A 12,529-nucleotide genomic window follows, 5' to 3' on the forward strand; every position below is an offset into this window, starting at 1 on the left:
ACTTGTGCTTGCAGTGCTCGCTCTATAGCCTAAAACCATGTATCATCCTCAGTCGGACTAGTAGTTCCCTTGAACTTAGGTGGATTAACCTTCAAAAAGTTTGCCAGTGTCATCGGGCCATGAACTCCACCTCCATCATTACCATGGTTGTTCATCTGTTGACCAAGAGCCTCAGCAGTGGCTTGCATAGCAGCAGCCATGTTCTCCAACGCAGTCATAAAGTTCACCGGGTCATTAGGGTTATTCTCCGGCGCACGAGCATCCGTACGACCTCTCGCACTACCTCTACCGCGTCCACGAGGCGCCATCTGGTTCCTATACATACCAAACAATCGATATTAAGTTGATCAGTCTCAATATCGGAAGTCTAGTACTTCAAAGTCCCAAATGCATGCTCATGAATGTTTATGCCAATTATATCAAGCAGATATACTATTAGCACATAACACACACACACAGAGAATGCACAGAAGCATAATCAGTCCATCCCTCAGGCTCTACAGGAACGAACTGCTCTGATACCATAATGTAACACCCTACCATACACAGTCTTATGCTTAAGTCATAATTCAGAGATGGCAAGGTATTACGACCTCTAAAATAAAAATTTAGTACGTATAGTAGTATGAATAATTGATTATAACTAGGAGCCTTTGTAGAAAAGGGGGTAAACAAAAACCGCAACCTTAAAGCGCAACACTCCGATCGATAACGTAACGAACAAGGATAACCAACGCGTGATTATATATATATACAAAGGAGTGTCAAAAACAGGAATATCAAGACTCAAGATCCGGCTGCGAAGATAACCGGTCCGAGCATAACAATATATACATATGATAAAAATAAGGAAAACCCCAAGGAAACCAAAAGGGACACCAATACATAAAACCTATTCTCCAAAATTCTCCCATAAGAGGAGTCATCACAGTTTGTATTATTTAATGGAGATAAAAGTATCTAAGCAAAACATATAAACCGAAACATAGCCCCGAGAACAAAGGATCTTCGCAAATCTAGAAGTCTCCAGCATACCTCAGCGAGAAACCTCACGTCCTGCATCTGAAAACCACAAAATCCGCATGGGTGAGAACCAGAGGTCCCCAGCATGGTACAGCTTCCACATATATAATACATAATAATGGAGGAAAGCCAAAGGCAATCCTAAAACTTCCTCCAGATAATATCAAAACTTATAAACAAGCTAAACCATAAAGGGCATCTGACTAAGGATTCTTCAGTCTAACTAACACTTCCCTTTCCAATTCCTTCAGACCTCCCAATCACCAGCAGGAGTATAAAGTAGCAAACACAGTTATATCAAACGAAGAATATGCAAATAGGAACAGTTAAGGCATTTAGACAATTAGCAAGTATTATGCAGTCAAATAGGCAATCTCAATCAATTCATATAGTATGCATATGATGAATGCCTGTCCCTAGTGGCTAATGATATCATCTTGTTGGTTATAGAGCCAACCCGACAAGTCCTGGTCGCTAACCATTGGACTGTCCCTCTGTCATGCATCCCCAACTCGAGTTATACTCGTCATAAACTTGATCATAATCATGATCTATATCCATCACCCTCACTGGTGAATATATACGGGGGCGAGCTCATCCGGGTCTTTCACAGTGCCCGGCCACACTTACGACATAGGGTCAGCAGAGTATCAAGTCTCAACCTGGAGCACGTGGTGGCTAGCCACTGCTACTACCCAGGGAAACTCGTATCTCAGATAGTGGAAGTCCAAATCACAATTATCAATAATTCAGCATAAACATGCATGAATTCTCATCCATGGATCAACATCCATATCAGCCATCCAGCTCACGGTTAAATCCATAACCAGCCAATATTCATAGCATACACAGCTATTCCGACTCACGGTTTAATCCAGAACCAGCCAATTCATAAACAATTACGGCCCTTCGGCCAATGGCATAACAAGCACTTCCACCACCATCCTCCACATCTCACATAATCATCAATGATCCTCATTGATTATTCATCTTCCCCTTGCTTCACTCGCAAGTTACCTCATTCACTAGCCCTTTTCTAATAGCTAGGCATATCATAATGATTTAAGATATAAGTGGTGAGATCGGAGGCTTAGAAGTATGAGATTTGGCTTTTAAAACTCAAAAATCAACTTTGGGATGAAAACAGGGCCACACGTACGCACACTCCACGCGCACGCGCGGATGGCCTCAAAAACTTCATCGACGCGCAAGCATCAAGCACGCTAACGCGTGGATTAAAAATTTGCCAATCGACGCGTATGCGTCAACCACGCGTACGCGTGGGTGTTCTCGTGCCCCAGGCACAACACTGGCACAGTTCTGGCATGACTCTCTGGAAAATGGCTGGGCATTGGGTGCAGCACCATCGGCGCGCCCGCGCACATCACGCGCTCGCGTGGCTGACGCTTTCTGGAAGATCGGCGCGTACGCGCCAGGTGCGCCCACGCGCAAGGGGTCATTCTGCTAAAAATTTTCTAAGTTAAAATCTGCAGAATTCACAGATTTAGACCCCAATCTTCCGACGGACATAACTTCCTCATTTTAAATCATTTTTCACCCGTTCTTCGAACGGCATGGACATCCCGGATCCAATTTCATTTCTAAATAGATTTGGCACAAAACAGAGATCCGTAGTCCAAGTTATGTCCCACCAAAGTATGTCCAAAAACCATATTTTTCATAAAAACCACAAAGTGCTATTTTTAAAACAAACCATTTCCAACTCTTTTCAAAATCAATCAAAACATGCCATTTTCATCCCTTTTCTTTGAAATCAATATAAATATATCAAATTCCACATCAAGCCTCCTCAACTCACACATTGACACATTACCACAATTTACAAAATCACTATCTCATCATTTAAACCCACTTCACCCAAGTGGCTCAAACTCAAACATATTGACATATCATATACTATCCCTCGTGCCAATTCTCAACAACACCAATTCCAATAAATCATTATTGTACACAATCAACATCATACTCACCATCAACATGGTTCAACCCACAATTCAACCATAACCAATCATCAAGCATATATCACAACATGCATATTTCTCATACATCATACCACCAAGGCATCAATAATCATCATCACATATATGACCACATCATATATCTCAATCATTCAACAACATCAACCATTCAATGCCTATCTTAGGGCCTCTAGCCTAAGTATTTCCTACCACATTACATATTAGATACGGGAAACCGAAACCATACCTTAGCCGATTTTCCCAAGCTCACCCGGAGCACTTCCAAACCACTTATCCACAAGCTCTCAAGGCCTCAATACCTCCAAGAACAGATTTTTCACCACCAAGCCCTTTCCAAGCTTTTCAAAATCACCAATCAAGCTCCAATATCCACACATACACAACCTAAGCCACAACCATCATACCCATACACAACATCTCAAAACCCAAACATCATAAAACAACAAAATTACACTAGGGTTAAGAACCTTACCACACCCAAGGTCCAAGGAGACAATATTAACCTTCTCCTTCAAGAGAGTTGGGTCCTATAACATCAAAGAACCCAAAATCTCAACATTTCACCCATGAAACTCGAAAATAAGGGCTGAGATTTCCAACAGCAACACGTGGCTTACCTCAAGATTGGTTGTATGGGTTTTGTAGAGCTCTCCGCGGTGAACGCGTGGCCGCAAACGGAGCGGCAATCGGAGCTCTAGATCAAAAGTTATGGTGGTTTGAAGATCAACCAAGGGAGAGAACTTGAGAGAGTGTTCTTCCTCCCTTTCTCTCTAATTTCAGCTTGTGTGTGTAACAAATGAGGAGAGAGAGTGCTGAAAACTAGGGTTTTGGTTAAGTTATGTTGGGCCAAGGGCCCACTTTGGGTCCAATTGGCCCGGTTTGGCCCGTTCGGTCCAATCTTGGTCCGAATTCTATAAAATTGGTACCAAAATTCTCGTCTCAATCTCCTCTATCACATTTAGCCATAAAAATCACATTTTTGGCTTTCCAGAATAAATTCTCATTTATGGGTTAATTAGCCGTTAATTAACCGGGTTTTACATCCACCATTGTTAAAGCCTTGTTGAGGCTTTTGTTGATCCTTCCATGAGAAATTTGGATGATTTCTCCATGATGAATTATAGGTGTTTCCATAAGGTTCACCCATGTAATTAACCTCTGCCATTGCAGGGTTCTCAGGATCATAAGCTTCTTCAGAAGCTACCTCTTTAGTACTGTTGGAAGCATTTTGCCATCCATTCAGACTTTGAGAGATCATGTTGACTTGCTGAGTCAACACTTTGTTCTGAGCTAATATGGCATGCAGAGCATCAATCTCAAGAACTCCTTTCTTCTGAGGTATCCCATTATTCACGGAATTCCTCTCAGAAGTGTACATGAATTGGTTATTTGCAACCATGTCAATAAGTTTTTGAGCTTCTGCAAGTGTTTCCTTTAGGTGAATGGATCCACCTGCAGAATGGTCCAATGACATTTTCGAAAATTCAGATAGACCATAATAGAATATATCTAATATGGTCCATTCTGAAAACATGTCAGATGGACATCTTTTGGTCAACTGCTTGTATCTTTCCCAAGCTTCATAGAGGGATTCACCATCTTTTTGTTTGAAGGTCTGAACATCCACTCTAAGCTTGCTCAGCTTTTGAGGAGGAAAGAATTTATCCAAGAAGGCTGTGACCAGCTTATCCCAGGAGTCCAGGCTATCCTTAGGTTGTGAATCCAACCATATTCTAGCTCTGTCTCTTACAGCAAAAGGGAAAAGCATGAGCCTGTAGACTTCAGGATCTACTCCATTCGTCTTTACAGTCTCACAAATCTGCAAGAACTCAGTTAAAAACTGGTAAGGATCTTCAGATGGAAGTCCATAAAACTTGCAGTTCTGTTGCATTAAAGCAACTAGCTGAGGTTTCAGCTCAAAATTATTGGCTCCAATGGCAGGAATGGAGATGCTTCTTCCATCAAATTTGGACGTTGGTTTTGTGAAGTCACCAAGCATTCTCCTTGCATTATCATTATTGGGTTCGGCTGCCATCTCCTTCTCTTGTTCAAAAATTTCTGAAAGGTTACTTCTGGATTGTTGTAATTTAGCTTCTCTTAGTTTCCTCTTCAAAGTCCTTTCAGGTTCAGGATCAGCTTCAACAAGAGTGCTTTTGTCCTTGTTCCTGCTCATATGAAAGAGAAGAAAACAAGAAAAGAAAGAGGAATCCTCTATGTCACAGTATAGAGATTCCTTTATGTTAGTAGAAAAAGAAAGGGGAGAAGAGTGAAGAAGAGTGGGTTTGATTTTTAGATGAAGAGAGGTGAAGAGAAGTGTTAGTAGATAAATAATTAAATAGAATAAGAAAAGAGAGGGAGAATTTCGAAAATAATTTTGAAAAAGAGGTTAGTGATTTTCGAAAATTAAAGATAAGATAAGATTAAAAATTAAAATTTAAAACAATTAGTTAAAAAGAACTTTTGAAAAAGGAATGAGATGTTTTCGAAAATTATAAGAGGGAGAAGTAGTTAGGTGGTTTTGAAAAAGATAAGAAACAAACACAAAGTCAAAGAGTTAGTTGAAAAAGATATTAAAATCAAATTTGAAAAGATAAGAAGATAAGTTAAATAAGATATTTTGAAATCAAATTTTGAAAAAGATAAGATAAAAAGATAAGAAGATAAGATAAAAAGATAAGATTTTTAAGAAAAAGATATTTTGAAAAAGATTTAATTTTTAAAATTAAAATTAATTACTGTTAACAAGAAACTAAAAGATAAGATTCTAGAATTTAAAGATTGAACCTTTCTTAACAAGAAAGTAACCAACTTCAAATTTTTTTGAATCAATCACATTAATTGTTAGTGTAATTTCGAAAATTTGATATAAAGATAAGAAAAAGATTTTGAAAATAATTTGAAAAAGATTTTTGAAAATTTTTGAAAAACAAAGATAAAATTGAAAAGATGTGATTTTTGAAAAAGATTGTGAAAAGATAAGATTTTTAAAATTGAAAATTTGACTTGACTTGTAAGAAACAACTAATTTTAAAAATTTTTGACTAAGTCAACTCAAATTTTCGAAAATTTGGAGAAAAATAAGGAAAAGATTTTTTTTTTTGAATTTTTAATGATGAGAGAGAAAAACACAAAAATGACCCAAAACATAAAAATTTTGGATCAAAACCAATGATGCATGCAAGAACACTATGAATGTTAAGATAAACACCAAGAACACTTTGAAGATCATGATGAACATCAAGAACATATTTTTGAAAAATTTTTGATGCAAAGAAAACATGCAAGACACCAAACTTAGAAATCTTTAATGCATGGACTCTTACAAACGAAAAATGCATATGAAAAACAACAAACAACACAAAACAAGAAATCATCAAGATCAAACAAGAAGACTTGTCAAGAACAACTTGAAGATCATGAAGAACACCATGAATGCATGAATTTTTTCGAAAAATACAAGAAAAATTTTTAAGGCATGCAATTGACACCAAACTTAAAATTTGACTCAAGACTCAAACAAGAAACGCAAAATATTTTTGATTTTTATGATTTTCTAATTTTTTTGTATTTTTATTTTATTTTTTCGAAAATATTCATTTAGAAAAACGAAAATAAAAGAAAAATTTTGAAAACCTTTTGAAAAGAAAATAAAAAGAAAATTACCTAATCTGAACAACAAGATGAACCGTCAGTTGTCCATACTCGAACAATCCCCGGCAACGGCGCCAAAAACTTGGTGGACGAAATTGTGATCCTCAAAATTGGTCTCTTTGTATTTGTATGAAATCAAAAATATCCGAAAGAGATCATGGTATGATGAATTGGGATCTTAATAATCCCTGGTAATGGCACCAACAGCTTAGTGTTGTTGTTGGACCAAAAGAGTTACAGGCACTGTTAGAGAAGCTCACAACTCCGTTCAACTTAACCAGCAAGTGTACTGGGTCATCCAAGTAATACCTTACGTGAGTAAGGGTCGATCCCACAGAGATTGTTGGTATGAAGCAAACTATGGTCACCTTGTAAATCTCAGTTAGGCAGATTAAATGGTTATGGATTTCGAAAATTAATAATAAACAGAAAATAAAATAGGATAGAAATACTTATGTAGATCAATAGTGGGAATTTCAGATAAGCGTGTGGAGATGCTGTGCTCCTCTTGAATCTCTACTTTCATATTACATTCATCCAATCCTTCTTACTCCTTTCCATGGCAAGCTATATGTAGGGCATCACCATCGTCAATGGCTACTTTTCACCCTCTCTGGAAAATGGTTCTATGCGCTGTCACTGCATGGCTAATCGTCTGGAGGCATCACCCTTGTCGATGACTACATCCCATCCTTTCAGTGAAAATGGTCCAAATGCTTTGTCACAGCACGACTAATCATCTGTCGGTTCTCAATCAGGTTGGAATAGAATCCCTTGATTCTTTTGCGTCTGTCACTAACGCCCAGCCTTCAGGAGTTTGAAGCTCGTCACAGTCATTCAATACCGGAATCTTACTCGGAATACCACAAACAAGGTTAGACTTTCCAGATTCCCAGAATCCTACTCGGAATACCACAGACAACAAGGTTAGACTTTCCGGATTCCCATGAATGCCGCCATCTATCTAGCTTATACCACGAAGATTCTATTGGGGAATCTAAGAGATATGCGCCCGGCCTAAGGTAGAATGGAAGTGGTTGTCAGTCACGCGCGTTCATAGGTGAGAATGATGATGAGTATCACGAATCATCACATTCATCAAGTTGAAGTGCAACGTATATCTTGGAATAAGAATAAAAGAGAATTGAATAGAAAATAATAGTAATTGTATTGAAACTTGAGGTACAGCAGAGCTCCACACCCTTAATCTATGGTGTGTAGAAACTCCACCGTTGAAAATACATAAGTAAAAGGTTCAGGCATGGCCGAATGGCCAGCCCCCTGAATGATCAAAAGACCGAATGGCCAAAAGATTTCTAATACACTAGTAAAAAGTCTTATTTATACTAAACTAGCTACTAGGGTTTACATGAGTAAGTAATTGATGCATAAATCCACTTCCAGGGCCCACTTGGTGTATTTTTGGGCTGAGCTTGATCTATCCACGAGCTGAGGCTTCTCTTGGAGTTGAACGCCAAGTTATAACGTGTTTTGGGCGTTCAACTCCGGGTTGTGACGTGTTTCTGGCGTTTAACTCCAGACAGCAGCATGTACTTGGCGTTGAGCGCCACTTTACGTCATCAATTCCCGAATAAAGTATGAACTATTATATATTGTTGGAAAGCTCTGGATGTCTACTTTCCAACGACGTTGAGACCGCGCCATTTGGAGTTCTGTAGCTCCAGAAAATCCATTTTGAGTGCAGGGAGGTCAGATTCCAACAGCATCAGCAGTCCTTTGTCAGCCTCCTATCAGAGTTTGGCTCAAGTCCCTCAATTTCAGCCAGAAATTACTTGAAATCACAGAAAAACACACAAACTCATAGTAAAGTCCAGAAATGTGAATTTAACATAAAAACTAATGAAAACATCCCTGAAAGTAGCTTAAATTTACTAAAAACTACCTAAAAACAATGCCAAAAAGCGTATAAATTATCCGCTCATCACAACACCAAACTTAAATTGTTGCTTGTCCCCAAGCAACTGAAAATCAATTAGGATAAAAAGAAGAGAATATACTATAAATTCCAGAATATCAATGAATATTAATTATAATTAGATGAGCGGGACTTGTAGCTTTTTGCTTCTGAACAGTTTTGGCATCTCATTTTTTTCCTTTAAAGTTTAGAATGGTTGGCTTCTCTAGGAACTTAGAATTTCGGATAGTGTTATTGACTTTCCTAGTTAAGTATGTTGATTCTTGAACACAGCTACTTATGAGTCTTGGCTGTGGCCCTAAGCATTTTGTTTTCCAGTATTACCACCGGATACATAAATGCCACAGACACATGACTGGGTGAACCTTTTCAGATTGTGACTCATCTTTGCTAGAGTCCCCAGTTAGAGGTGTCCAGAGCTCTTAAGCACACTCTTTTTGCTTTGGATCACGACTTTAACCACTTAGTCTCAAGCTTTTCACTTGGACCTGCATGCCACAAGCACATGGTTAGGGACAGCTTGAATTATCCGCTTAGGCCTGGATTTTATTTCCTTGGGCCCTCCTATCCATTGATGCTCAAAGCCTTGGATCCTTTATACCCTTGCCTTTTGGTTTTAAGGGCTATTGGCTTTTTCTGCTTGCTTTTTCTTTTTTTTCTTTCTATTTTTTTCGCCACATTTTTTTTCGCAAGCTTTCCTTTTTTTTTTTCACTGCTTTTTCTTGCTTCAAGAATCAATTTTATGATTTTTCAGATTATCAATAACATTTCTCTTTATTCATCATTCTTTCAAGAGCCAACAATTTTAACATTCATAAACAACAAGATCAAAAATATGCACTGTTCAAGCATTCATTCAGAAAACAAAAAGTATTGTCACCACATCAATATAATTAAATTAAATTCAAGGATAATTTCGAAATTCATGTACTTCTTGTTCTTTTGAATTAGAAACATTTTTCTTTTAAGAGAGGTGAAGGATTAATGGATTTTATTCATAGCTTTAAGACATGGTTACTAACTACTAATGATCATAAAGTAGAGACACAAAACATAGATAAACACAACATAAAAACCGAAAAGCAGAAAGAAATAAGAACAAGGAATGAATCCACCTTAGTGGCATCTTCTTCTTGAAGGACCAACAATGTCCTTAAGTTCTTCTATGTCCCTTCCTTGCCTTTGTTGCTCCTCCCTTATTGCTCTTTGATCTTCTCTTATTTCATGGAGAATGATGGAGTGCTCATGATGTTCCATCCTTAATTGTTCCACATTGTGGATCAAATCTTCTAAGGAAGTGTTGAGTTGTTCCCAATAGTTGTTGGGAGGAAAGTGCATCCCTTGAGGCATCTCAGGGATTTCTTGATGATGAGCTTCCTCATGCATCTCTTGAGATTCGTGGAGGGTCTCTCTTGCTTGCTCCATCCTCTTCTTGGTGATGGGCTTATCCTCTTCAATGGGGATGTCTCCTTCTATGATAACTCCAGCTGAGTAACATAGATGGCAAATAAGGTGAGGAAAAGCTAGCCTTGCCATGGTGGAGGGCTTTTCGGCTATTTTGTAGAATTCATTGGAGATGACTTCATGAACTTCTACTTCCTCTCCAATCATGATGCTATGAATCATGATGGCCCGATCCACAGTAACTTCAGATCGGTTGCTAGTGGGAATGATGGAGCATTGAATGAACTCCAACCATCCTCTAGCCACAGGCTTGAGGCCCAGTCTTCTTAATTGAACTGGTTTGCCTTTGGAGTCTCTTTTCCATTGAGCTCCTTCCACACATATGTCCATTAGGACTTGGTCCAACCTTTGATTAAAGTTGACCCTTCTAGTGTAGGGGCGTACATCTCCTTGCATCATGGGCAAGTGGAACGCCAACCTCACATTCTCCAGACTAAAATCTAAGTATTTCCCCCGAACCATTGTGAGATAATTCTTTGGACTCGGGTTCATACTTTGATCATGGTTCCTAGTGATCCATGCATTGGCATAGAACTCTTGAACCATTAAGATTCCGACTTGTTGCATGGGGTTGGTTAGGACTTCCCAACCTCTTCTTCGGATCTCATGTCGGATCTCCGGATACTAATTTTTCTTGAGCTTGAAAGGGACCTCAGGGATCACCTTCTTCTTTGCCAGAACATCATAGAAGTGGTCTTGATGGCTTTTGGAGATGAATCTTTCCATCTTCTTCTTATCTTCTTCTTGATGTCTACTTTCCAACACCGTTGAGAGCGCACAATGTGGAGTTCTGTAGCTCCAGAAAATTCATTTTTAGTGCAGGGAGGTCAGATTCTAACAGCATCAGCAGTCCTTTGTCAGTCTCCTATCAGAGTTTTGCTCAAGTCCCTCAATTTCAGCCAGAAATTACCTGAAATCACAGAAAAACACACAAACTCATAGTAAAGTCCAGAAATGTGAATTTAACATAAAAACTAATGAAAACATCCCTGAAAGTAGCTTAAACTTACTAAAAACTACCTAAAAACAATGCCAAAAAGCGTATAAATTATCCGCTCATCACAAGCTTTATGTTAGTGGATCACCATTGTCAATGGCTACCATCCGTCCTCTCAGTGAAAATGGTCCAACTACGGGTTCCGTAGGGCTAATCATCTGTCGGTTCTCACTCATGCTGGAATAGGTTCCACTGATCCTTTTGCACACTGTCACTACGCCCGGCATTTGTGAGTTTGAAGCTCGTCAGAGTCACCCCTTTCCATATCCTACTCGGAATACCACGGACAAGGTTTAGACTTTTCGAATCTCAAGAGTGCTGCCAATTGATTCTAGCTTATACCACGAAGACTCTGGTTCCACGGATCTGAACGCTCTGTTGTCAGGAGAAGCAATCAAACTTGTGGACCAGGAACCTAAGAGATGCACACTCAATCTAAGGTAGAACGGAAGTGGTTTTCAGGCACGTGTTCATAAGTTGAGAATGGTGATGAGTGTCACGGATCATCACATTCATCATGTTGAAGTGCAAATGAATATCTTAGAATAGAAACAAGCGTGATTGAATAGAAAACAGAAAAATTGCATTGATTCATCGAGACACAGCAGAGCTCCTTACACCCAACCATGGGGTTTAGAGACTCATGCCGTAGAAGATACAAATTCAGATGTAAAATGTCATGAGGTGCAAAATGAATCTCTAAAAGTTATTTTTATACTAAACTAGTAACCTAGGTTTACAGAAAATAGGTAAACTAAGATAGATAGTGCAGAAATCCACTTTCAGAGCCCACTTGGTGTGTGTTTGGGCTGGACATTAAAGCTTTCATGTGTAGAGGCTATTCCTGGCGTTAAACACCAGCTTTGGTGCCAGTTTGGGTGTTTAACTCTAACTTTTATGCCAGTTCTGAAGTTTAACGCCAGAAAAGGGTAAAGTTGGCGTTAAAACGCTAGTTTACACTATCAAATATCGAGAAAAGTATGGACTATTATACATTTCTGGAAAGCCCAAGATGTCTACTTTCCAACGCAATTAAGAGCGCGCCAATTGGTCTTCTATAACTCCAGAAAATTCATTTCGCGTGCAGGAGGGTCAGAATCCAACAGCATCTGCAGTCCTTTTTCAGCATCTGAATCAGATTTTTGCTCAGGTCCCTCAATTTCAACCAGAAAATACCTGAAATCACAGAAAAACACACAAACTCATAGTAAAGTCCAGAAATGTGATTTTTGCATAAAAACTAATAAAAAATACTAAAAAGTAACTAAAGCATGCTAAAAACTACATGAAAATACCACCAAAAAGCGTATAAAATATCCGCTCATCACAAACACTCACCAAGTAGACCCGAAAAGTGGGTTTTCGCACTACAAGACTCTTTTATTTTATTTCTGTAACTCTTAGTTATCAGATTAGTGTATATAGACAAGAGCTCACCCTTGTTAGGAGCTCTTGGCC

General features: G+C 38.7%; 1 non-coding gene across 1 annotated transcript; it reads left to right on the forward strand.

Annotated features, from left to right (window-relative positions):
* The first annotated feature begins 4,555 nt into the window (after positions 1-4,555).
* On the forward strand, positions 4,556-4,659 carry LOC112793734 (small nucleolar RNA R71). Its single transcript, XR_003198432.1, has one exon. It is a non-coding gene; the product is annotated as a small nucleolar RNA R71 (small nucleolar RNA).
* The last annotated feature ends 7,870 nt before the right edge of the window (positions 4,660-12,529 follow it).

The sequence above is a fragment of the Arachis hypogaea genome, chromosome 3, assembly GCF_003086295.3.
Source record: "Arachis hypogaea cultivar Tifrunner chromosome 3, arahy.Tifrunner.gnm2.J5K5, whole genome shotgun sequence".
NCBI lineage: Eukaryota > Viridiplantae > Streptophyta > Magnoliopsida > Fabales > Fabaceae > Arachis > Arachis hypogaea.